Source organism: Rhinolophus sinicus, linkage group LG06 (assembly GCF_036562045.2).
Source record: "Rhinolophus sinicus isolate RSC01 linkage group LG06, ASM3656204v1, whole genome shotgun sequence".
In the NCBI taxonomy this organism is placed as follows: domain Eukaryota; kingdom Metazoa; phylum Chordata; class Mammalia; order Chiroptera; family Rhinolophidae; genus Rhinolophus; species Rhinolophus sinicus.
The window spans coordinates 138,554,638-138,581,264 of NC_133756.1; the positions used below are offsets into that span (position 1 = coordinate 138,554,638).

Sequence of the window (26,627 nt, forward strand, 5' to 3'; positions counted from 1 at the left end):
GACCACAGAGAATAGGCAGTTGGATAGAAGGGAAGCCAGCCCTTGATGAAAGACATTCCCAAGAGCAGATGCAAGCCCACCATGTTTAGGTCATAAATTATTTTAAAGGGATGGTCTGTCAAACGGTCCTAGTATTTAATATCTAAAAATTCCTCTGAAAATATTAACAAGTCAGACCAAGTCTGAAATATTTAGCAGAATCACAGTCATCTGAATATACTGGAGCCTCTGTGAATTGGTAAACTGAATCAATAGGCTGCAGAGAACATGAAAATTCCCTTCCCGTAGAATTCTTTTCTTCTCTGGAGACAACCATTCAGTGGAATGCCACTAATGTCTCTGAGGAAAAAGCGTAGTATCTAAAATATTTCATTTTACACATTTGTATATGACTGTGGAATCAGTGGATTAGTGTCAACATATTTTGGTATATTTACTTAACCCCAGACATTTTAAGAGGATGAAAGTGTCGGGTTTAGAAATAAAATTTTTAAAAAATTGAAAAGATGCTCAGCCTCACTAATCATCAGAGAAATGCAAACAAAAACCACAATGAGATACCACCTCACATCTGTCAGAATGGCAATCATCAATAAATCAACAAACAACAAGACCTGGTGAGGCTGTGGAAAAAAGGGAACCTTCCTGCATGCACTGTTGGCGGGATTGCAGATTGGTACAGCTACTATGGAAATCAGTATGGAGGCTCCTCAAATAGTTAAAAACAGAACTTTTGAGCCAGCAATGCCACTTCTGGGTATTTATCTGAAGAAACCCAAAACACTAATTTGAAAAGACATGAGCATCCCTATGTTCATTGCAGCATAATTTACAAAGGTAAGATATGGAAGTGAGCTAAGTATCCATCAGTAGATGACTGAATAAAGAAGATGTGATACATATATACTTGGCCATGAAAAGAAAAAGAAATCTTACCATTTGCGACAACATGGGTATTATGCTAAGTGAAATAAGTCAGACAGAGAAAGATACCATATGATTTCACTTATATGTCAAATCTAAAAAACAAAGCAAACAAACAAAATAGAAACAAACTCACAAATACAGAGAACAAACTGACGGCTGCCAGATGGAAAGGGAGTTGGGGGGCTGGGTGAAAAAAGTGAAGGAACAAGGAAGTACAATTGGCAAAATAGTCATGGGGATGGGGGATATAAAGTACAATTTAGGGAACATTGTCAGTAATATTGTTATAACTATGTATAGTGCCAGGTGGGTACTAGACTAATTGGGGGGATCACAGTAAATTATGTACTCGTAAATGTCTAACCACTTTGCTGCACACCTAAAACTATAATACTGAATGTCAACTGTAATTGAAAAATAAAATCATTTAAAAATATATAGATATAAAGATTTCTACATTCATGTACACACACACACACACACACACACACACACACACACAAAGAAATAAAGAGAAATCACCGACTACCATTAAGGGAACATGGTCAACTGCCGTGTTTTTTTTGTTGTTGTTGTTGTTTTGTCATATTTTGACTGCATATGCATCCCATTTTCTCCTGCAAAAAGTAAAGAATTTTGTATTAGTCTGCGCAGGATGCCATAACAAAATACCATAGACTGCGTGACTTAACAGAAATTTATTGCACACAGTTCTGAAGTCTGGAAAGATCAAGATCAAGGTGCCAGCAACGCCTCTTCTCTTGGCTTGTAGGAAGCCATCATCTTACTGTGTTCTTGCATCACCTTTCCTCAGTGCTGGTGGTAAAGAAAGGAGATAGGGAGAGGGAGGAGGGGAGGGAGGAGAGAGAGGGTGAAGAAGAGGGAGGGAAGGAGGGAGAGAAGGAGGGAGGGAGGGAGGGAGCGAGGGAGGGAGAGAGGGAGAGAGGGAGAGAGAGAGAACACAAGCTTTCTGATGTCTCTTCTTACAAAGACCCTAATTCTATCAGATCAGAGCTCCACCTTTATGACCTCATTTAACTGAATTACCTCGTAGAAGCCCCATTTCCAAATATAATACACTGAGGATTAGAGTTTCAACATATGAAAGGGGGAATGCAAATATACATTCCATAACATTCTACCTCTGGCTCCCCAAATTCCATCTCCTTCCATGTGGAATACATTCATTTCATCCCAACAGCCCCAAAACCCTTAACTAATTCCAGCATCAGCTCTAAAGTCTAAAGTCTTATTTAAATGCCATATAAATTAGACATGAGTGAAACTTGGGGTATAATTTACCTGATACAAAATTCCTCCCCATCTATGAACCTATGAGTCCCAACAAGTTATGAGCTTCTAAAATACAAAGGTGGGAAAGGCATAGACTATATATTTCTATTTTAAAAGGGAGAAAAAGAAAGAAGGAAGGAGTGATGGGTCCCAAGTAAATATAAATGCTAGCAAGGCAAATTCTATTAGATTTTAAGGCTCAAAAATAATCCTCTTTGGTTTGATGCTTTACCTTCTGGATCCTCTAGGGCAAGGGTCCCACCTTCCTGACCCAGTGGGGCAGCAGCCCCATTCCCAGGGCTCTGTCTGGTGGGAGTCCTGCCCCCAAGGATTTGGGCAGAGGCCACGTAGCCTGTTAAAACCAAGGTGGTGGCCCCACCCTTTGAAACCAAGTAGAGGTAGCCCTGGTGATCTTTGAATAACCGTGGGAGTCATTTTTCCTTGTTCTTTAAGAACAACATACTTTTTCAGCTAAATAGCTCTTATTCCATCCAGTAGAATCTAAGAAGTCCAATAGTCTTCTTTCATTTATCCTGCCTCCATCACCTTCAGTTCAAACCACCAGTGTTTCTGCTCATATAATCCCATAATCTCTTTTAAAAAAAAATGTACCAAACAATTAAGCTCTGACAAATATAAATGACCCATCAGTCTCTCCAGACCACTGGTGAAGAATATGGTAGAAATAGCAACACTATAAAGAACCTTCTCTATAAACTATAGATGTGTTTTATTACTTTGCCTCAATATAAAACAGATAGCAAGTGATTGTCTTGAAAAATATAGCAGTGGGGTAGAAATGGCTTTTTTCATTTTTCCAGATAAACAGAATATATAGTTCATTTGCAAAGAGGAGTCAAGAAGTTTGCATGATTCATGAATTATCCTGAGAATTGGACTTGAAAATTTTGATAGAAAATTAGTATCCTTTCCCTTTACTGAGTGCTCAAATCAGGCGCAAGCCATCTTTCTGCCTTACCAAGCCTTTTAGGGTTTACTTAATGAGGACCACTTTTGCTGGAGTGAAATACAATCCCTGTCATAATATGTGAGATCACACTGGACCAAAACCAGGAAAGACATGAGCGAGCCGGCCCTCCTGCAGCAAAGTAAAATGTACATTCTGCTCTCTTGGCAAGCGTGTGTTTGTGAATTGAGTCTTTCTATGCCTAGCTAACATAAGGCAAGAACCCTTTGCTCCTTATGGAAATGAAAACCAAGGCTTTCCAGGTTAGCTTTCAAACATGGCCTGGGACACAGAAGGATCCCATGCATTAGGCAGTCACTTCGGCAGAAAAACATTTGGAGAAATGTCAGGATGGAGGCTGTTGCCAATCCAAACTGTATTCCAAGACTTGAGGTTAAAGCATGGATTCAGATAGTTCTGCTTCAAAATGCACAGGCCTGATGAAATAGATTGAATGTAGTTTCTCTCTTCTTTTCTTTTCAAACTTTTCTACATTTTTTTTTCCCCAGTCTTTTTTTATTTCCTTCTCCCTTTTCTCTCCTTTTTCTCTTTTTGCTTTCTTCTTGTCCCTTTATTTTCTTTCCCTTTTCAAGTACTTTTCTTATCTTGACCCTTTCTTTCTTTTTTCTTATCCTGTCATCAATTCCTTCCCTTAGTTTCTTTTCTTTTCTTTGTTTACTTCTTCCCTTATTTCCTTCCATCATATTTGGTAAGGTTTAATTGTTTGTAAAATGAATTTAAAGTCAGCCATAGACAATGTTTAATTTGATGGTGATTATATTAAATCCATATTAACTAGAAAATCTTAGAATTTCAAGACAATCAGAATTAAGACAATATCTATTCTTTACTTTTCGCAAGGAGGAAAAGGATGGATATGCCATTGCAACGTGAGCAAGAGAGAAAGAGGTTGAGCACATCCCCCTAAATGGGTTACTTAGTTTTCTTTCTTTTCTTCCTTCCTTCTTTCTTTATTTTTCCCACCTTGATTCTCACATTTTTCTCACTATCACCACTCATCAAGGTGAGTACTTAGGTTATTGCTATTCCATGTTATAGATTAGAAAACTAAAACCCTGAGGAACTATTTAGCTCAAGGGTGGCATAAATTAGTGACTCTACTCATCCCCCTCATGTGGCAACAGGATTAGCAAACGGGTCCCTCCATGGCACCCCAAGTCGTAGTTGTGCAAATTATACCAACACCTTAGACAATCAATGGCCTATCATTGGAGCAAAGCTAACCATGGAATAATTCAAAAATATCATGAAACACAGGTATACTGAGGGTGCCCCAAAAATGTATACACATTTTAATAAAGGAATACTGTGTTAAAATTGTAATACTCAATATATACTGATAACAAAGATGAATACAAGTCACGTGACTTCTGCAATGACAAGAGGTGTTCAAAGTGGTTACCATCAGCATCCAGACAGTTCTGATTATGGCAAACTACTGCTTGAGCAGCACTGGCCAAAGTGTCTACTTGTATACAGTTTTCTGGAACCCCCGGTATATTCATGAAGTCACTTAGCAGATGTTTACTGCCTGCTTCAATGTGTGCTAGGCATTTAGATATAACCATGGATAAAACTAATCCACTTTTCATTTAGTAGATTACGGTCTTAAAGTAGGATTTTTTTTTTTTTCTTGTGTGACAAACATTATGTCATATTGCCTAAAAATATGGTTTTTGTAGTCAGGCAGATCTAGATTCCAGCGTAGCCTCCTAATGGCTATGTAACTTCAGACAATTATTTAACATTCCTAAGCCTTAAGTTCTTCAGTTATAAACTAGAAATAATTACTACTTTCAGAATGGTTATAATTATAAAAGTAATGTGTTGATCACGGTGCCTGGCACTGTAGATATTACTAAGTCAAAATAAATACAGACTGGATTATGGGAATGGTTGCACAATTCTGTCACATTTACTAAAAATCATTGAATTGCACATTTAAAATGGGTGAATTTCATGCTATATAAATTACATCGCAATAAAGCCATATGTATTGTTTGTCAGGCTCGAAAAGAAATATAGGTATCGTGATATGGAAGTTTAGAAGGAAAAGATGTCTTTTCCCAGAAGGGAGGAGAGAGAGAAAAGCAGGGGGAGGTGTCAGAGATTCTTTAAAAATACTAAGACTTCTGCAAGTAGACATGAAGTCACCAGATAAAAGGAAGCATTTTAATCAAAAAAAGCAGAATTTTGGATGTAATCTATGAGATACGAAGAAAATGTAGTGCTTTTGAGCCAAAGGTTCACATTTGTTTGCTGACGCAGACAAGAAGACCAGTTAGAACTCTACTGTCAAACCACATTAGAGGTAACAAGGGCCTGAGTAGCGAAGGGAGCAGCCAGGGGAAAGCAGATATAAGAGATCCCGGCGTGAGGAGTGGGTGGGAATGGATGAACATGTTGGCAGACTACAGATGGCAACGCAGAAGAAAAAAAATCAAAATGACCCAATTTCAGAGAGCTGAGTTTGAATTACTGGTGACACATATGAATGGATATTCAGTGGGGATGTTCGGCAAGTTGTTAAAATAAGGGTCTGAAACTCTGGACAGAAATGGGAGTTCATGTGAAAAATAGAGCAAGTTGAGTTCTGAGCTTTAAATGAGACTCTATGGGTATATTACATTCCTAATCCCCTAACCTCCTAGCCTGAGGCGCTTGTTTGATCCGTATGTTATTAAAATTGCTCATGTGAGAGTCTTTTTCTGAGGGGGGTGTCTAAACCTTCCATCAAATTCTTAAAGAAGTCTGTGACCGCAAAAACGGTAAGAACCACTGATCTAATCAATGTCAGCGGAATGAAAGAAACCAGGGAGTTGTTTGAACTGGTCATTGTCTTCTTCTAGCCAAAGGTCTGGCTGAGGCGACTGCACAGAAACACAGGCTTTGGCCTCATTGGTGGTGGATGGCACCATTCTTTTCTTCCATACTTATATTTCAGCTGCACTGTCATGCTCCAGGTTCCACATAATTTGTTTGTGGTTGATCTGGTTACTCTCCAAAGAAAAATATATTTTAAAAATGATCTGCCAACTTATATTTAATTATGATGAAATATCTTCAAAAGCATTTCTGAGCTGGAACATCGCTGTTAATTGCACTGACACATCTAAGACCATCTTTCTGAGGGTAAACTATGCATGAGAAATCCAGGATGTCATCTGAAGTGGGAAGATGGAAAGGTTTTTTTTCTTTAATTATATCCAGACAGTCATTATTCTATGTCATTAGCATGGGCCTGTAAGGCAAGTTGGTGAAGAAAATGTAATACATTGTCTTACCAACAAGTAAGCCTAAATGGAAAAGTTGCAAAAATAGCTCAGACGCTTTTGGTTGACACAGCTCATTTTCCTTTATTGCTCAGTTTTGCTTTTTCCTTGAGAAGATATTAAATCTAAAATATTGCTGTGTGTAAAAGTGTTTTAATTAGGCTATGTGGTACAAAGCATGCTTCGGTGAGGTAAACACAGATGTTGGGGGAGAGAAGCACACCCAGTTTTACTGCTTTTTTGCAATAGTGCTGTTCTCTACTTAGAAACTATAGAATTGGGGCCGGCTGGAAAAACTCAGCCTTTTAAGAGGTTGGGTAAAAGAAGAGGGCACCTCCTTCCTGCATAGGTGTGTGTCTCCACACTCTGGAGAGCCAGTTGACTATGCATTAGATAAAAGATTGGGAGACTTCCTTGCCTGCTGCTATATCTGTTCATGAGAATTGAAGGCGACCTGCAGAGGGGGAGCAGGGGAAAGAGGTCTCAGGATAGAAGCATCCCAGACCCAGGGAACCAAGGACTGTGCTTGTCCTAGGCACTCAGAGGCAGCCTACCTGGGTTAAAGAGAAGCTCAAGTGATGGTCAGAGTCACAGCACAAAAAATCAAGTGTTAGAGGCAAGAAAGGGATGACTTTAGGAGCATAAACAGCAAAATCCACTGCTGGAAGGAGAGAAATCAGAAGGGAGCAGGTACAAGAAATGGTTTAAGAAATGTGGGTGAGAACAAAGATGGAAAACAGCAAGTGTGTGTGCTATGGCTTCCCTAGGGCTGTGTTTGGGGCTTAGAAGGGGTTGAGTGGCATCAGTAGAATAACCTGGAAAGTCCATGTGCTTAAGTATTCTACTTTCTGTATTGTGTCAGAAAACTATTTCTTTAGTCCATGCTTAAAGTGCTCTGGAACACTGACCATGTACCAACGCAGCACATTTTGTCTTCGGGCAACTCCATCTTCTAGAAAGACATCCCTTTCATTCAGTAGAAATCTGCCTCCCAAAAGAAGATCGTAACAAGATCAGCCTTATATTCGCTGGCAAATCGGGGATGTTCTGGCTCTTTTCATGACCTCTAGTGACCACTGCCTCTGTTACAAATAAGTGATGATGATAGAGATCAGTCAAATGGTTTTCAAACTTTGAATATATTAGATTCTCTAATTTCTAAGGTATTTCAGAGGCTTCACTGGGTGGTAGCATGGATCTGTGGAGTCTGAGGTCCCAAGTCCTAAAATTCAGATTGTATGTAATTATTTAGGCGTGTTTGCTACATGACAGGCTTCCTCTCTCAGATTCATTTCCTGGCCCAAGGTTTCCAAGCAGAGGGGTAGGCACCAAATATTTGTCCCCATGCAGCAACACGTCATCCTTTATGTCATCCAAAGAGGAATATTGAGTCCTGTGCAATAAGTATACACCCTTGACCATACTGCAGTTTGGGGATTTTGTGATTTTGTGATTTTAGACATGGACCCCTAAGAGGTGAGTGTGAGCTATTCTGTGAAGCATAGACTGGAGGGCTCCCATCTCCACACTTGCTTATATTTCCTACCTACCAATCTCAATTCTGCCCCATGAAGATGTAGAATCCTTAGCCCCGTTGCTACATGGCAACCCTTCAGATATTTTTAAACAGCTTTCATGCCAGCTCTGATCCCTTTCTTCCCTAAGTAAAAGCCTCCAGGGCACTGAGCCGGTCTTTGCATAACATGCTTTCCGGGTCCATCACCAGCGTTGGCCCTCTCTTCTGAATGTGCTCCAGGTTGTCCCTGTTTCTGAAGATGGTCATGGTAGAAATAAATGTAACACGTTATCTCACCAATCCAGGGGACTGCCTCAGTCCGTATTCTTGAGATGATAATTCTGCTTACGCGGCTTAAGCCTACATATCATAAAAAGCCCTCTCTCTTGCCTTGGTACTCTCACTTTAGAGGCTATCTTATCATGCCTGTGGATAATAATTTACTGCTAAGTAGTTATGAAGGCTAACCATGCCATGGTCTTGTAATAGATACAAAGAGAAATAAGATACTCTCCTGCCTGAGGGGAGACACCAGAGACTCATGTGTTGAAACACATCTAATTACACCCCATAGTCAGCTATTTCCAGTCAGGGAAGCTAAGGCAGCTCACAGAAGACAGGCACTATATATGTGAGAGTGAGTAGTTGATTATTCTCGAGAGAACATGGCACTCAACAGTTGAATTGCTGCCTAGATAAAAGCCAACAAATTCATTCATTCCACAAATATTTATTTTTACACGTATTGTGTGCCAGAAACAAAAAGAAGAAATCAATTTCATTAGAACTCAGAGTATGTTCTGATGTAATCTACTTTCCAAAAGCACCAAGGATTCTTCAAGTGATCAGATTCTTTGCGAAACAGGCCTTCTGGAAAGCAGATGAGGATGACAAAATCAGTTAATACTTCCTTTTCTGTAGTTCACTAAAAACATAAAAGGTGCAGGAGAACAGTGCCTCTACACCTGTCCCCAATTATAACTGATTTTCATTCTCCTCAGATATTTTCCATGTGACTTCCTTTGTTGGCTTAGGAGGCAAGTCAGTATCATCAGGCCTGAAATGAAAGGAAAGCCTGCTGGTTACTCAGAGGATGGTAATTATACACGGTTTCATCATGAAAAAAGCCCACCCATTCTAGGGATCTGCACATCATCTCCTCTTCGTGTAGCCCCTAGAGGTTAGAAACCTGAGTTCAAACACACCAAAAGCCTGCTACAGACCTACTAGAAAATAAGAATTTAGAGGGACTTTAGGAAACAGCTAGTGCCAAGAACAGCGATGGGTTTCCTTTGTTTTTAGTCTCATGTACATTCTTGGTATTTAAAAGACTACGAAAGAATAGAAGTGGCTTCTTGTAGATTGTTTTGAAATGCATTCTAATCCTGCATACAGATTCAGTGAAAACGAGTTCGGCAGTTGATTCGTAATGTCTGCCTTGAGCATCGTGGTAATAAGTGGTATAAGAAGTGTCATATATTTGCAATGTAAGCCAATGCCCTCATTATGTTAATGGAAAAACTGGGACCAGAGAGACAAAGACTCATCCAAGGTCACACATCTGATACAACATATTACCCACACTGGAATCCATAATTCCTTTTTTCTTGCTGTATCTTCCTATTTCATTTCAACCTTTGCTTTGAAAAAATGAAGCATATTAAATGTACCTAGATTCCAAGTCAGGAGATGTTGAACTTGGCCTTGGCTTTGTTAACTAAGAAAATGAGAAAACTCATCAGAATTTCTCACAGTATTAAATTATTAACACTGGAAGATATCATATAGGTAAGTCTAATCGATGAGAAAACAGAGGTTCCAAGAGGTTAATATGAGTTACTGGCAGGGATTGGAATATGTCTCCAAAATTCCATTCCATGTTATTCTCCCACAGTTTCTTTCTTCATTTGCAAAATTCATTTATGAAATAAGCATTTGCTAAGTAACTGCTTTGTGACAGGCATTAGGCTATAGTCAGGGACGGTATAAAGATAAGCCAGTGGCCTAGTGGAGGAACTGCTCATGCAAACAATTTTCTTACAGTTTGATAAGTTCTGGAATAGGTTTTTCTAAAGTGCTACATAAAGAGGCTCTTGACTCTTTCTGAGTTATGGCAACATTCACAGATGAGGTGAGTGTTTTGCTGAGTCTTAAAATATGAATAAGAGTTTTGCAAAAATACAGACTAGACCAGTGTATTCTGGATAAATAGTACTACATGGAAAAATGCACAGAGCTATGAAGGAACATGAGCTATTTTGGCAACTGCAAGCCATTTGGAAATGAAGCAGAGGTGGGCAAGGACCCGAGCAAGGATCTTAGGCATCATACTAACAGATTTAGGCTTTACCTAGTAGACAGTGGGGTGTTATTAGCATGTCAGAAGAAGGAGAGTGGCAAGATCAATCCATGGTTTGGATAGATTGTGACAATATTGTAAAGAGGAGAATGAGAAGTTTAGGAGACCAGCTAGAATATAATTCCAAGGGTCTATAAGAGAGAAAAATGACAGTCTGAGTTAAGCTGATGATACTGAGGACCGTATCAGAAACTGACTGGCAAACCACTACAGAGGTAGAATCAAAGGCTTAGACTTATATTAGATACAGGGATTGAGGGAGAGGAAAATCCAAGAAGTAAAAATAATGCATTTTGTTTACCCTGTAGGGTAGTAAAAATGAACTAAGATTATGTATAAGAAACTGCCTGAAGAAAAAGTAAAGTTCTTTATATATGTACGATATTTTTACTATCATAAAATCTTATTACTGAATACTGTTTCAGTTTACTCTTTAAGCACAAAGAAATGGGCCAAATGTATTGTGGACAAAGTAAACCTTGACAAAAGAAATTGTGCAACATATAGTTTTGAATGTATTCATTACTCCTCCAACTGTCAATACCAATATGTAGTAAGCATTGCAGAGCAGGAGGGACCAACCACAACCCCTGTAAAAAGATTGAGGGGTTATTGAACCCATCTACCTTGGTAAAGAGGCAACCTCTAAGAGCTACACCAAGCAAATTACGCAACAGCCCTTAAACAGAACTTCCCTAGGTGAGTGGCAGAAATGTTTAAATGTGTGAATCTGATTTAGCTACTCCATCAATGAGCTGCCAAATTGAGCTGCTTGGTAATTAGTAAAACATCTGTAATAGGATAAGAGTCTCAGAAACGGTTGCTGCTTTCTTGGCCAGAGAAAGGGGTGGGGAATTTGGATGTGGACTTCACTTTATCCCAGCTGTTTCTTATTTGAAGTAAGGATAAAGGGTAGACACTGAGTCAGTGGGAAAGCATCAAGACAAAAGTGAAAAGGGACATGATATCAAATCACACTGACCCTAAGTTGACTCAAGTGCATACCATTGGCATGTGGTGAGCAAAGCTTCCCTTCCATCTACAGCCCTGAGAGTGAGCCTCCGTTGCCAAAAGATGTCCCAGTAAAAATATTTACACGAAAACAACACAAAGGCAATGTTAAGAGCACCGCTGACCTCTTACAGTTTGAACTCATCTCTCCACAGCAACAAGAACTTGGAAACTCTCCCTCTCCCTGTGAATGAGGCAAGCATCCTGGTTACACTAGGTGGTTTGAGCACTTCCTCCTGGCCTGGAGCCTTTGCATATTGGGAAGAGCATGTGGGAAATACCAGTGGATTGTACCGTGTTTCCCCGAAAATAAGACTGGGTCTTATATTAATTTTTACTCCAAAAGACGCATGAGGGCATATGTTCAGGGAATGTCATCCTGAAAAATCAGGCTAGGGCTTATTTTCTGGTTAGGTCTTATTTTGGGGAAAACATGGTAGGAATCCATCTATGGAAAAGGCTAATCCTATATAAGAACAATAAATGTTATATCGTATGGAAACCCATAGCCTACACTCTGGCTCTTCAGAGGCATTCCATAAGTTCTTCTCTCAAAACGTTTTTTACTGAATTAAAGTGAATTGGAAATAAAGAAACTGAAATTGAGAGCTATTGATTAGCCCGTATTTCCCCAAAGTTCTGCTTTCCTTGTTTTCTTGTAATTCCATCATTTAGAACAAGAGTCTGCAATTCCATCATTTAGAACAAGGGTCTGCAACTATATTCCATGGACTAAATCTGACCCCAAACCTGTTTCTGTAAATAAAGTTTTATTGAAATGCAGCCGTGCCCATTTATTTCCATATTTGCTATGGCTTCTTTGTCATTATACCTGTAGGAATTTAATGGTTGCATTAGAGATTACTACATGTCCATGGCCGGCAAAACCTAAAATACTGACCCTCTGACCCTTTATAGAAAGTTTGCCAACTGGTGGCTTCCAGTTAAGGCTCTGTTTCTTCAGGAAACCCCTGTGAAAATTCCAGCATACTACCTCCAATTAGTGACATATAGAGCCACTTGCACTGTTACCATATTATCTTAGATCAAATCATCACATGAGGTTTGATGGCAGAGAATGAGAACTCAGGGAAGAATTCTCTGGCAGGGACAAAAAGAGAGGAAAATTCGGGCCAACGGTGTTGACTCGTAAAACAGAGAAATAAGCTTCATTTTGTGAGTAGGAGAATGGAGAGCTGATAATCAGCTGATAATCAAGATAAATCTGAACAAGAAGAGGGGTAGTGGTAATGATAATAATGCTACCTATCTTTGCCAGGGTTCCCAAGAATCCAGAGACTGGGACAAAAGTGGGCATGCTAACTCCCAAAAAAGTATTGGGGTCACAATCCCAGAAAATGAGAGTCAAAGAAAAAGAGATATGGAAAAAAGAAAAGAGAAGAGAGAGAGAGAGAGAGAAAGACAAAGAGGTATGGGGCAGGAAAGAAAGGGAACAGTTTTAATAGCATGTCTATAATAGTAACGGCTGAGTGCTCAGTCTCACAGGGCATCTTCAGAGAACCGCCTGAAACCTCTGCTCTCCAAAATGGTCTGTCAAGAAGTGAAAAGGGAGATCAGCTCCTAGCTCCTATTAGTCAAGGTGTATATACCCCATGGGGCGTTGACTCCAGTACATCTCAGGATTCTCTATCCTGACCTGAGAAGCCAGAACCCAAGACAGAAGTAATGACGTCTACCATGCAAGCCATGGCACAAGGGGCCAACTTGTCAATGGCTGTGAGCCTCACCTGCGGCCTGCACCCAGCAGCCTTGTTGCCTGGCTGAGGGTACCAAAGCACAAGTGGGCATCAAGTGAGTCCCAAGGTCTGCTGAGCCCTAGGGGAACAGAGAAGCCCGGAGCAGAAATAAGAGTTGACAGAGGCACGGACAGGTCAGGACTGCCAGTAATGTGAGGGGTCAAGAAAAGTCCTCACAGTGGGCCTGGCTGACCTAATGAGAGAGTACCCAGAAGATAAAGCCCCGTTGTGGAGGACAGCCTCCCTCTTTGTGGCCAAGCAGTTGATGCCGGGCGATCTTCCTCAAAAGTCATTAGTCACAGACCAGAAACTCATGGAATTTGTGGAGGCACTTAAACTGGATTTGGCACACTACAGCTAATGGAACACCTACTATATGCTAAGCCTTTTCAAACATATATGTTTCTAATCCTCAGGAAAACCCCATGTGGGTGAGACAATAGTCTCCATTTTACATATGAACAAACTGAGACCCAGAGCAGTTGAGTAACTTGCCCCAGGTATCTTCATGTATATGGAAATGTGTCATATGGAAGAGACTAGACCTATCCCAGGTAGCCCCAGGAGCCAAACTGAGACTTATGGGTAGAAATTACTGGGAAGCACTACTTAGAACAGGGGCTTTCTAGATGTCTGAGCTGGTTTTGCAACAATGCCATTGCTATCGTGCAAAAGAGTGAGGTGTTCACCTCAATCACAGTAATGAACACATTGCAGGTACCTCTGGGAGAAAGAGGCCATGTTCTCAGTTCTGGTAGAAAGAAGGAGGGACTGGGTGAAGGTTGAAGTCTTCTAGGGTTCCTTTGCATGAAGAAAGAGTTAATACTAAGATACACAGAGTTTTCCTGTTGACATTTGAATGTCAATATAGAAGAAGAAAAGATATTTACAACACAATAATAAATTAATAATAACATCTAATGGTATTCAGCTCTTAATATGTAACAAGCACTTCGCAAAGAGCTTTACATGTATCAATCTTCACAGCAATTGTTATCATTATCCCCAATTTATAGATGAGAAAACTGAGGCTGGCAGAGCACAGAAACTTGCCCCAGGTCTCCCAGCTGGTAAATGTCAGCAGAGGACGACTGGCTGGGGAGCCCAGTTCCCTGCTTCCTCCATTACTCTGCATTTGCCTGCTGTGGTAAACCCAAAACCTCTGGGGCAGGAGCTCTTCGGAAAGACAGTCATGTGTAAAGATACCGCAAAGGTCACTTTGACAGACGAAGCAGCATTTTCAACAGCTAGAACATCTTTGGGGGGCAAATTCCCTGAAAATCCTTTCCTTATGAATCCTTTATTTTTCCATTGCATGTAAACACCTCCCAATCTGTGTGCTGCCATTTAAAATGTTTTGGAAAGCATTTTTGCAGGTTTCTTCCAATGAAAAAGCAACAAAATCATCAAAAGACAGACCCTTCATTTTTTCTTTCTCTCTTCAAGGTGAAAATAACTTTGGAGAGGAATGAGGCTATTGAAATAAGGGAAAATAGCCTCCAGAGAAAGATCTCAGTGCAACAAAGGGCACATGACTGGTGATAAGTTTAGGTGATACAGGGATAGGCCAGCCTGTAGGAAATGAAGACGGACAGGAACTTCTAGGATCTGAAGGCTCTGGCGCCAAGAAGCGAGTGACAAGACAGCCCCAAACTTCATCTGTGGAAAATCACAGCTGCAGAAACCACAGGGTGATGGCTAAAAGCTACCACAGCATTGCTTCCAATCTCCTCCAGAAACAGTGCACATTTATCAGGGGTCTGTAATGACTCGCAGCAAAAAAAAAAAAAATCTTTAAATACTTAAACCATATTTTAATTTTGAAAGGACACATCTTGCTACAATTTACTTCTGTAATTTTTCCACCACAGCTAAAATGGTTTGTCTTGAGTTATAGTCTAACACTCTCCTTGGTTTGGGATTAAAAAAGTGTAAGCTCTGGAATCAGACTGGTGGAGTTTTTAATGTTGGCTCAGTTACCTACTAAGTGATGTGAACCCTGGATAAGTTACTTAACCTCTCTAAATCATAGGGGTGTTTTAATCTAGAAAATGAAAGTGATTAGAGCTCATTTTTTTACTTGAGTTAAATGAAATAATGTTTGCTAAATGCTTGAACTAGTTCCCAGCACATAGGAAAGCCTCTAAACAATGTTTACAATTATTATTTATTTCACCCGTCTCCATCCATGTGAAAGAAAGAGAAGGTTATTTTCCTAAGGAAGTAAAAATCTGAGAATAGACCATTTAAACTGTTGAGGGCCAAGTTTTGAAATAAACTTTCAGAAAAAGTTAATTACTCTCCTGGCCGTCCTGTGCCCACCATCCCTTCCAGCTAGTCTTTTTAACACACTAGACATCCTTATGCTGCCTCAGATTCCAGTCCAAGAAATACATCCTCTGGGTGGGACACTCCCTCAGAGGCTTTCTCCAGAGTTCACTCAGTTTTTACCCCTTGCCCTAGCTTCCACGACAGAGCACTCTTTTTTTGGTCTGCAACTTGTTTCTTCTCTTTCTCCAGAAGGTTCTCATTTTCAGGATAATACTTAGTTTATAGGATTGTTGGAGGATTAAATGAGACAATACACGTAAAGTTCTTGGAATATTTCCTGGCACATAGTAAGACTAATTATTAGATATTAATGTTTAAATATTAATATTTCTTCTTTCCACCTGACAAAAGAAAAACTTCTCCTACCTGCGTGCCTTCATGACATTTCTGCTCTGTTGTGACATCAGTAGGTTACCCTCTGTCTTAGTCAGTTACCGCTGCTATGAAAGAATACCACCGACTACAAATATTTCTCTTTCCCAGTTCGGGAGGCTGAGAAGTCTAAGATCAAGGTGAGACCCCACTTCCTGGCTCATAAACTACCGTCTTCTCAGTGTGTCCTCACATGCTGAAAGGGACAAGGGAGCTCTCTGAAGTCCCTTCTCTAAGGGCTCTAATTGTACTTATGAGCACCCCACCTTCATGATTCATTCTCCTCCCAGAGGCCCCACCTCCTAATACCATCACATTGCAGGGGGTAGCATTTCCACATATGAATTTAGGGAGAACACAAATATTCAGTCCATAACACCTGTCCACACAGCATACTCATGTGAAATATCTCCAATACCTGGGCCATGAAAGAATAAAGAATGAATAACAAATGGTGAGCATCTCAGATCTGACCACCATCATCCCCCTCCTGAAAGCACCTGTGACGCTTTTCCAAGTTTGTTAGATGTCCTCTCTTTGTACATTCCTCATCCTAGCTCTGAATTGCTTTTGCAAGATATATGTTTTGTCTCTCCCACTATAGTCTGAGTTCTTTGAGGACAAAACACTCAACGTATTTATCTTTTTCTTTCCAGAACCTCATGAACAACCTGGCATAGAGCAGGTATTCAGTTGTTTGTTAGATAATATATTTACATTTTTAGATTCAAGTAACCTTGGGACATAGTTCAAATCATATTAGAAGTATAACTAACTCCTGAGTCTATATAGGGGCCAACTCATGCCCATTACACATGGCAAATTTGGATGCATCATATATGCGTGCAAAATTTATGCAACAGGATCTACTTTACTTTAAACCTCTGAACTCAAGAAATGCATGACACCTTGTTGGAAAACGTCTTTGCCCCTAACTGGGTAGTTTACACATTTGTAGCTAAATTAATGGGGACTATTCAGCAGAAAACTCAAGAAGACTATTATGGAAAAAGACTTGGTTGCTTGTGATATTTTTCTATGGTGTTTGGTATAGGCCATCCTTGCCTAGTCCTGTTATACCATTGTCCACTTTGGTCTAGGACCCACTCACAGTCCTCAAGGCTGGTTACTTAGCATATTAAGCAATATCTTAATGTTTATATGGAACATTGTCTATACTTTTGTTTTTGGCATCAAATCCTCTGCTTTTTGATTTTTAATAGAAACCAGACATCACGTCATTGATGTGTCATCAAAAGTAGTGCCAGATTTCCTGTTCTCTCTGGGAAGGATTCAATGGCTAGTGAGAATACATGGAGGAAGTCACCCTGGGGATTCAGCTCAAGTCTATGCAGGCAGAAAACCTCCAGATCCAGGATCCTGGCATGCAAAATCAGCTTTGCACAGAGGGGACAGGAAAGCTTTTGAATCAAACTGCTTAAAAGCCTCAGATTCCAGCACTGATCCATTCTCTGGACTGATAAGGATTTGCCAACTATATGCCAGTGTCTGTGTTATATGCCAGAATCACAGAGATGGAATATGTGTCTATTTGCATACACATACAAATGGTACATTTAAAAAACAAACATAAGAGTGATTGAATCTTCCAAAATAGATTAACATTACATAATAATAGAGGTGAGCGATGAATTATGACATACTGGTTGTGCAAATACATAGTAGAAAACTGTAGGTGTATTAGAGCCACAGGAAAAAATAACCATATGAAATTCTTCTGGCATAAACCATGGGTGTGATTCTTCCTTTTTGTGATATTATAAAATACAAATATCATTGGCCATTGTTGTTAAGCCTGTGGTGCCAAAATGCGCTACACATTTTCATGTAGGAGTCTGCATATTTGCACTGAGAAAAAAATACTTAACCTTTACAAACTGCATAACTCTGTTCACTAGCCATGCTTTCTCACCCTACCAAATACATTTAGGAAGAGGCTAGTGTCTTCATTAAGGTCTACGTAACACAATTGCCTATAAAAGGTCCATTGTGAGATAGCCTTGAGAAGCCACAAACCGCACTCGCTCCAAGGAGTTATGAAGTGACAGACAAGCGATGGAGAGAAGGCCACGTGCCTGCAGAATCTCCAGAATGAAGTCCAGAAATTCCTCTGTGTTCACTCACCCCCATGAGCATACTCACCCTGGGCAAAGGGTACTTGGAGAGAGTAAAGTCTACCATCTTCAAAAAGCTAAAAGCAATAAGGGCAGTATCTAATAATGTTCTACTTAATAGGGAAATAAAGAATGTGTGAAACTCTTTGGCATATTTTGATAACCTAAAATTTTATTCTCGTTGTAAAAAGAAGCATCAAAATTGTATCTAGCACAAAAAAAGATGTCACCAAGGTTTGAGGCAGGTTTTTAAAAAGAGTAGGATGAAGAGAGACTCGCAGGTGAGAAGGAACAGCATTTGACAAAGGCAGAGTGGAGGAATCACAATGATAATAATGTGCATTTACTATGTGATTGTACTAAGTACCATACTTAAGAACATATACACATTATGTCAAGACAGCTCAAACAATCCTTGAATTAGAAATTCTCATCAGCATTTTACAAAGGAGGCTAAAGTTCTCACACTTACAGAGGATAAAGATCAACATTCAGGATCAGGTTTTCCTAATTCTAGAACATATGTTCCTAAACATGAGTCTATACCAACTCTTAATAGAATGATGTGGCATGATTGAGTGGCTACAGTAGTCTGTTAATTCTGGAGTGCATCTGAGGGAGTAGTGAAAATAGACTTATATTATTACTGTTTACATTCAAGTCTGATAGTAAAATACAACTAGTGGGGAATAGTTATGGGGAAGAAAAAGCATCTAAACTTCACTCTCTCCTCCATTTAATGCTAAGAAGTCTTTCAAGGCAAGATTGTTTTTGAATGACCATATGGCAACATATTGGTTTTCCTTTGTTCTTGTAATACTTTAGAACTTGATCCAGGTTGCAGTTCTTTGAAATGAAAGTGTTGGCGACAAAGTTATGAAATATTTGTGTTTTGTTTTGTTTTTTACCACCATGGTATATAAAATTCTAGAAGTTCAGATATTAAAGTTTGGCATGATATCCATTTAGAGAACTTCTAAGATTAAAGGGCAAAAGAAACTAAAACAAATGGGAAAATTTAAGCAAACAAGCTCTATCTCCAGTGTGTGGTTAGAGTATTGTGTTAAACAAGGGGTAGAATTGATGGCAAGGAACTTGGAAAGTCATTATAAAAGCTATCTTGTGAAAGCATCTCTTGAAGCGAAACTAGAGCACTTTTTGATTCATTTTGATGGTAGAGGCCAGAGGTCAGTAAAAGTTTCTAAGATTCAGCCAAATGGTTTCCATCTCCAGATATCACCTCCAGACTTTACCAGTTATGGTTATGAAAAGGGTGGGTTTGGTTAACACTAATAGTGATATAGATTGACAGGTCAAAGACAGCCTATTATGTAGTAACTGTTCCCTCTGTTTTAATATTAGACTTGAATGTAAATAGAAATAATATAAGTCTACTGGCTCTACTCCCTCCGATACACTGGTACTCCACAACTGACTACTGTTGCTACTCAAGCATGCCACATTCTATTAAGAGTTGTTCTATTAATATTGGGCTTTCTTCTACAAATGATGAGGAGACACTGACAAAATTGAAGTGATTGATGAGTGGACAAGAGAGAGCAAACCTGGGGAAGTAGACAGAAATTAGGAAGCACTTACATCAATAATTTTGAGAAAAATGACAGGTTGCTCTATTATGGAAGTAACAAGAACAATGGGGAAGAGATGGTTAATTCAAGAGCTTTTAGGCAGGTAGATTTGACAAGACAAAATCGCATATGAGTGAAGCAGAAGAGGGAGGAATTGAAAATGACCTCCAGGTTCTGGCATTTAAGCATGCCTTTGGATTATTAGCACATGACTCCAGAAGGTTCTTGATAAATTGAGAAGTTACATGTTGTGCATACTACAGTGGGTGAGAGGCAGCTGCATGTGTGGAGAGGATGTGGCTCATGAATGCATGGAAAAGGGCCAGAAATAAACTTTGCCAAACGTATACCTTCACCTAGCAATAGGCTTAAGCCTACAGCCATTCCAAAGCAAGAGAGCAAAAGATTTTGAGTAATATTTTCAGCGCAAGAGAACAATCATTGTATTATCACTACAATGATATCAGTGTGTGTCCTTTTGTATGATATGAAGGAAAATAACTTCTACAATAGATATCTATCTTTTTTTTTTCAGCCTCACTGAGGTGTAATTGACAAATAGAAATTGTATACCAAGGGTGCCAAAAAAATGCATACACATTTTAAGAGATGTTACCTATGTATTATTTTTCTAAGTTGAATTGAATTACAGTAGCAATATGTAGAATGATGTTCACTCAAAAGATGGCGTTAATCAAATGAATGTTAGCGTCACCATGCAGCAGTCAGGATGAAGAAAATGGTGGAAACACAGCTGTCGTTTGAGAAGCGCAAGACTGTTTTGAAGAGCTATTTGATATTCGAGAACATTGTGGAAGCACAACAACAATGAAGGTGTGAGTGTGCGACAGAACCTCCAACGTGCCTAACCACTGCACACATTCGTGATGAGTCTGAGACTCCCGGTGCTGTGTGTGATGTGCACAAGGGAAGAGCTGGGAGGCTTCACACAGCAACACGTCCTGCTCCTTCTGCTTTGGTGTTGGAACAGTTTACACACTCGCCACAGAAGTCTACCAAATGGTGTTCACTGTAATCAGAAGCGTCCGGATGCTGACGGTAACCACTTCGAGCACCTCTTGTAGTTGCAGAAGTCAAACGTGACTTGTATTAGGTTGATGCAAAAGTAATTGCGGTTTTTGCAACTTTTAACCTTTTAAACCATAATTATTTTTGCACCAACCTAATATTTATCTTTTGTTGTTGGTACATATTGAGTATTACAATTTTAATACAGTTTTTTCCTTTCTTAAGATGTATATACATTTTTTGGCACCCTCTGTATATTTAAGGTATACAACTTCATGTCTTGATATATAAATGCATTGTGAAATGAACACTGCAATAAAGCTACTTAACATGTCTATCACTGCACATGGTCACCATGTTCTTTTTTGTAGTGAGAACACAAGATCTACTCTCTTAGCAAATTTCATGTATACAATACAGTATTGTTAACTATAGTCACCACATTGTACATTAGATCTCCACAACGCGTTCATCTGGCATGAATGAAACTTTGTACCCTTAGACCAACAACTCTCCACTTCCCCCCTCTCTTCAACTCGCGGTAACCACCATCCTTTTGTCTGCTTCTGAGTCTGATTATTTTAGATTCCACATTTAAGTGAGATCATGTGGTATTTATCTTTCTGTGTCTGGCTTATTTTACTTAGCATAACGTCTTCCAGGTTCACCCATGTATCAAATGGCAGGATTTCCTTCTTCTTTAAGACTGAATACATACATATACGTGTGTGTATGTGCATATATATACACACACATATATATACATATACATATTTTTTTCACATTTTCTTCATCCATTTATCCATCAATGGACATGTAGGTGTTTCCATAGCTGTCTATCCTTTACCTAATTTTTTTGAAACTCAGGTGCACTGGATTGGATTAAACATATCGTTGGTTGACAATACCCTCTCATTAGTTCATGAGCAGCCCAATATTTGTTTGTTTGTTTATATGGTTAGTTTGGTGTTTTAAATAATCTACAATCCAAAAACTACAACTGTTATATGACCTATATCTAACCATTTATTTCCACGCTGAGCCATTGCTTGTCTCCCCTAAACATGGTAGTCATCATCCTGAATCCTGTGTTCATCATTCTGTTGTAGTTGTTTTTTTGTTAGTTTGGTTTTTTTAGAAGATTTTTTTTTAACAGGACTTTTATTGGGGAACAGTGTATACTTCCAGGACTTTTTCCAAGTCAAGTTGTTGTCCTTTCAAACTTAGTTGTGGAGGGTGTCATTCAGCTTCAAGTTGTTGTCCTTTCAGTCTTAGTTGTGGAGGGTGCAGCTCAGCTCCAGGTCCAGTTGCCTTTGTTAGTTGCAGGGAGTGCAGCCCACCATCCCTTGTGGGAGTCGAATCACCATCGCTTGTAGGAGTCGAGGAGTCGAAATGGCAACCTTGTGGTTGAGAGCCCGCGCTCCAACCAACTGAGCCATCTGGTACTGGCCCATGTGGGAATCGAACCAGCTGCCTTTGGCGTTAGGAGCACGGAGCTCCAACCACCTGAGCCACGGGGCCGGCCCCCCGTTGTTTTTCTTTACATGAAATTTGTATTGCAAATATGACTTTTCAGTAAAATACATTTTGGTTCCATCTCTATGTAAGGTGTAGAAGTTGCAAGATAATGTTGTCCCCATGCTAACAATAAGGGAAAAAGCTAGATGATCTTCAAAATTCTAAATTGTTCTTAGGATATGAGAGCTGGAGTTGCAAAGCAACCATGTGAACTAAATTCCAAAGAGCGGCAAGCCCCTCTTAAGAAGAGATACAGTGATAGAACATAGCAGTATGAGATAGCCACAATAAGTGTGGAAAAAAGGGAAGCTCAAATTTTAACAAATTCAAGTGAGGGTTAACATGACAATTTAGAATAACTGGGAGCCCCAGACTCTCGGGTATAAATACTCATTCAAAAGCTCTTTTCCATGGAACCCTGTAAGTCATGAGAAACATTGGAGTAGAGCATAAAATTAAAGAGAACCCCTTTTAGTGTCACGGGTGTGCAGATGGTGATAGGCTGCTGCTGGGGTGCAGGCAACAAACCTCATTCCCTTCCTCAAACCATTTTTCTCATGTGAAGCAGATGCCTTAAGCTGAAAATCCTTCTGACTTCAGAGCACAGGCAAAACTCACGGCTTCTAAGGGAGTGATGAAAGCATGATCACATAGACCAAGGGCAGGAAAGCTTTCTACCCCAGAGCTCAGGCAAAGATCTGTTGTTTCAAATAGAAATAACAGTCTTCTGTTTTTGAGATCAGCTACCACTGAAAGACAATCGGGAAGATTTCTTCCCTTTTGAATCCTTATAGAAACAATACAGATTTTGGATTCCACGTGGTGAGGGGCAAAAATTCTGAGAAATCCCCACTCCTGAGACCCAGGGCCAAAATTCTTGCTTAAGACTGTGGATGGACTAATAGAACTGAGAAAATTCCCTCCCACCAAAACAAGTTCAGAGATCCAAATAAAACGGAACAGAAGTCTACCATCGGGGGATATGAGCATGGAAACAGATTCCCTCTGTAACACAACAGGACTGCTGAAAGCCAAAAGTGAAGCAGTGAATTCAGAAACACCCTTTAGCCCTCCAAGACACAAAATAACAAGAGCCCACTTCTGAAGCAAATTCAAGTACCCTGTAAATTGAAGGTGACTCTAACGACAATAAAATCCAAACTGTGCTCAACATCTAACCAGGTTGATTCAATGCCGCAGATTATCGGCCTGACAGAGAAGAGTTATGTCCACGTTCAGGTGTAAATGTTATTTACCTCAGGCTGTACTGTTTTCCTACACATGATGTCCAACAGTTAATTAAAATTAATGACACACAAAACAGGTTGGCTACTCATAGAGGAGGAGAAGATAGGAGAATAACAATCTGGGAAGTACAAACAATGATTTAGTTATAGACACCACATTAATCAAGATCAGAAGTTATTAAACTATGGACTTTGGCCGGTTGGCCTCCTGTTTTCGCATGGCCTATGAGCTAAAAATGGTTTTTACGTTTATAAGTGGCTGAAAATCATAAAAAGGAGAATGTGACATGTGAAAGTGATGTATAATTTAAATTTCACTGTTAATAATAAAGCTTATTGGAACACAACTGCACACGTTCATTTACACATTGTCTGTGGTTGCTTTTGCACTAAAATAACAAGGCTGAGCATTTGTGACAGAAACGATACATGGCACTAATCTCTTCATACCGCTCCTTGGTGTGCTATAAATCACAGCAGCATAGTTACTACTTAGCAGCATTTCAAGTGTCATACATATTGTCACGAAGTGGTATTCAATGCAATTTTTATTACCAGTGCATACCCATCATTTCAATAAAAGATAAAGAAAAATGTACTGTGGATGCCATGCCTTTAAGGCACAGTGGACTGTGGATTATTTTGTTATCAAATAGGATAGTAAGGCACTGTGTTCGTTATGTAATGACACTATAGCTATAGAATACAATATGTGATGACATTACCAGATTAAGCATTTATTACAATATTCCCAATTCACAGGAAAGCAAAGTCCAAAAATTAGAAAGTTTAAAACTGAATATTTCATCACAGCAGAATTTCTTCACACAAATAAAAGTAAGGCTACAACCAAAGAAAAATTCCAAGTGGCTCATTTGTTAGCCAGTCAAACAAGAAAGTCATCGGTGGTGAATTAATTAAATCATGTTTGATTGCAGCAGCCAAAGAAATGTGTCCAAAGAAAACTTACTTAAGACTATTAGCCGTTCGGCAAAAAAACATTGCTAAGAGAGTTGAGGACATTGGGCGCAATATCAATAGTTAATTAAAAACAAAACAAATGATTTTAAGTGGTTTTCATGGCTCTTTATGAGTCAACAGATGTTACCGATACTGCTCAGTTGTTTATTCAGAGTTAATTCTAAGTTTGAAGCGACTGAAGAATCAGCCTGAGTGATCTATGTGGAATAACTATGGGCAGGAATAGTTTCACAGTTGAGGAAACATAATTCAATATAACATGAAGTGGAATCTGCTAAGATGTATGACAACTAATAATGGTAAAAATATGGCTGGAGCAGAGAAAGACACAGTTGAACAAATTTACAAAGGCCGTAAATAGTTTTTATAGCCTATAGTTATTCATTGTGTTATTCACCAGCAGACACATTACAGAAAATGTTTAGCTATCATGTAATATTACACCAGCAGAGTCACTGGTGGGTTTCATTTGCTCCCATGGACTTAATCATTGTCAGTTTCATGAATTTTTGAGCTGAAATGGAATTGCAGCTAAATGCCCTGAATTGCCCTGTCACACAGCAGCTCAGTAATTTATCACTGGTAAAATTTTGTTCCTATTTTTTGGAGCTCATGGCCAAGATTGGAATTTTTCTGAACAAATATGAACCATCCCTAATCACTATTTCCAAACACTGAAAACTTTGAAAAATTACCTTTTGCTGTAGATTTGATAATGTTTATTCATTAATTTAACCTGAAATTATAAGGCAAAAGAATGCTTATTTGAGATACTTACCCTACAGTAGTTATTTCAATGAAAACTAACGTTTGAATCATAATAACACCAATTGGCTTTACAGACTTCCCGTGCTATCAAAAGTTAGAACAAAAATTGAGCTCTGCATTCCCACACAAATTCGTGATAGACATCTCTTCTGTGTTCAAAGTAGTTTCAGCAACACATATCAGACTTCAATGTAAGTGCAAAAGACCTGTTCAAGTTTCAAAATCCATTTCACTGTGCTATCAAAGAAAGTCCACCTAACCTTCAATTTAAAGTGATTAATCTGAAATGTAATGACATGCTAAACAGCAACTATCATGAAAAGAACCTTATGAAATTCTGTAAATTCCATCCAAGCAATGAATATGCTCAACTAAAATCATATACACAGGGACATATCTGTCTTTGTGAAAGGTGTCTTCAACGATGAAATGTATTTTATATATCATATTACAGAGCAATATTAACAAGAAAATTTACAAATTAATTTGGTTAATCGGGAAGACTATCTTTGAACTTCAGTTAGGTAAAATATTGCCCCCCACCTACCCAATAGAATTCCATTTTTATCATTAGTGGATCTGTATTACAAAAAAAAGTACTACATCATTATATATAACATGTAATATTATTCATCTTAATGTATCAATTATATTATTAATATTAATATATATTATATTAATTATATCATATTAACATATAATTACATTTTTAATTTCATCAATAAAAATTTAGGGAAATTCATCTGCTCTATTGTTATAAGTATTCCTAATATCTTCAGTTTTGCCTCTTGACCTGCAAAGTCTAAAGTATTTGACCCTTTACAGAAAGAAGTTTGCTAAACCCTAGTCAAGATAAACTATGCTGTAGTAACAATGAACCCTGAAATCTCAAGGACTTAATGAAAGAGGGGTTTATTTACTTTTGATGGCTCAGTCACAGGTGGGTCTTACCGTTCTTTTTTATGCTCTCCTCCAGCAGTGACTCAAGAATCCAGACATCTTGCATCTTGCAATGCTGTCATTTGGGAATTCTTTATTTTCAAATCTGTGTGTGAAAGAGACAGAATATGGAGAATTCGCAAGTATTTTATCAACCAAGGAATGGAAGTGACAAATCCTCCTGCTCAAATTGGAGAGTCATCAGAATATGGATATTTAAAAACACGAGAATGAATGAGATCATCTGTGAAGAAAATACAGTAAGAGAAAAGTCACTCAAGGAACATAGCCCGAGGCACCTCAATGTATAGAGGCCCAGTTAACAAGAGGAAATTGAATATGAGAAGACCACTGAGACTGGGAGCTAGAGGAAGAAAACCAGGAGACTTTGATTTCACAAAAGCCAAGCCGTCTCAAAATGAAAAGAGAGAGTGCCATGTATGGTCTGTAGCCTGAGTTACCAACTGTTACTAAGGCAAGTCACAACTTCCCTGAACTAAATTTCCCATATATTGATAATACCTACCTAGAAAGATCCACTATGAAGGTAAAATGCCATAGTGTAAATGAAAATACTCTGATCCCTACACAATTA

The 26,627-nt window shown here is 39.0% G+C and overlaps 1 long non-coding RNA gene across 1 annotated transcript in view; it reads right to left on the minus strand.

The window, feature by feature from the left end:
- The window catches only part of LOC141572250 (uncharacterized), a 146,923-nt gene extending 120,785 nt beyond the window's left edge, over positions 1–26,138 (minus strand). Inside the window, exon 1 of the long non-coding RNA XR_012497557.1 lies at positions 26,045–26,138. This is a non-coding gene — a long non-coding RNA (uncharacterized LOC141572250). The remainder of the gene's footprint in view (positions 1–26,044) is intronic.
- Between the last annotated feature and the right edge of the window lie 489 nt (positions 26,139–26,627).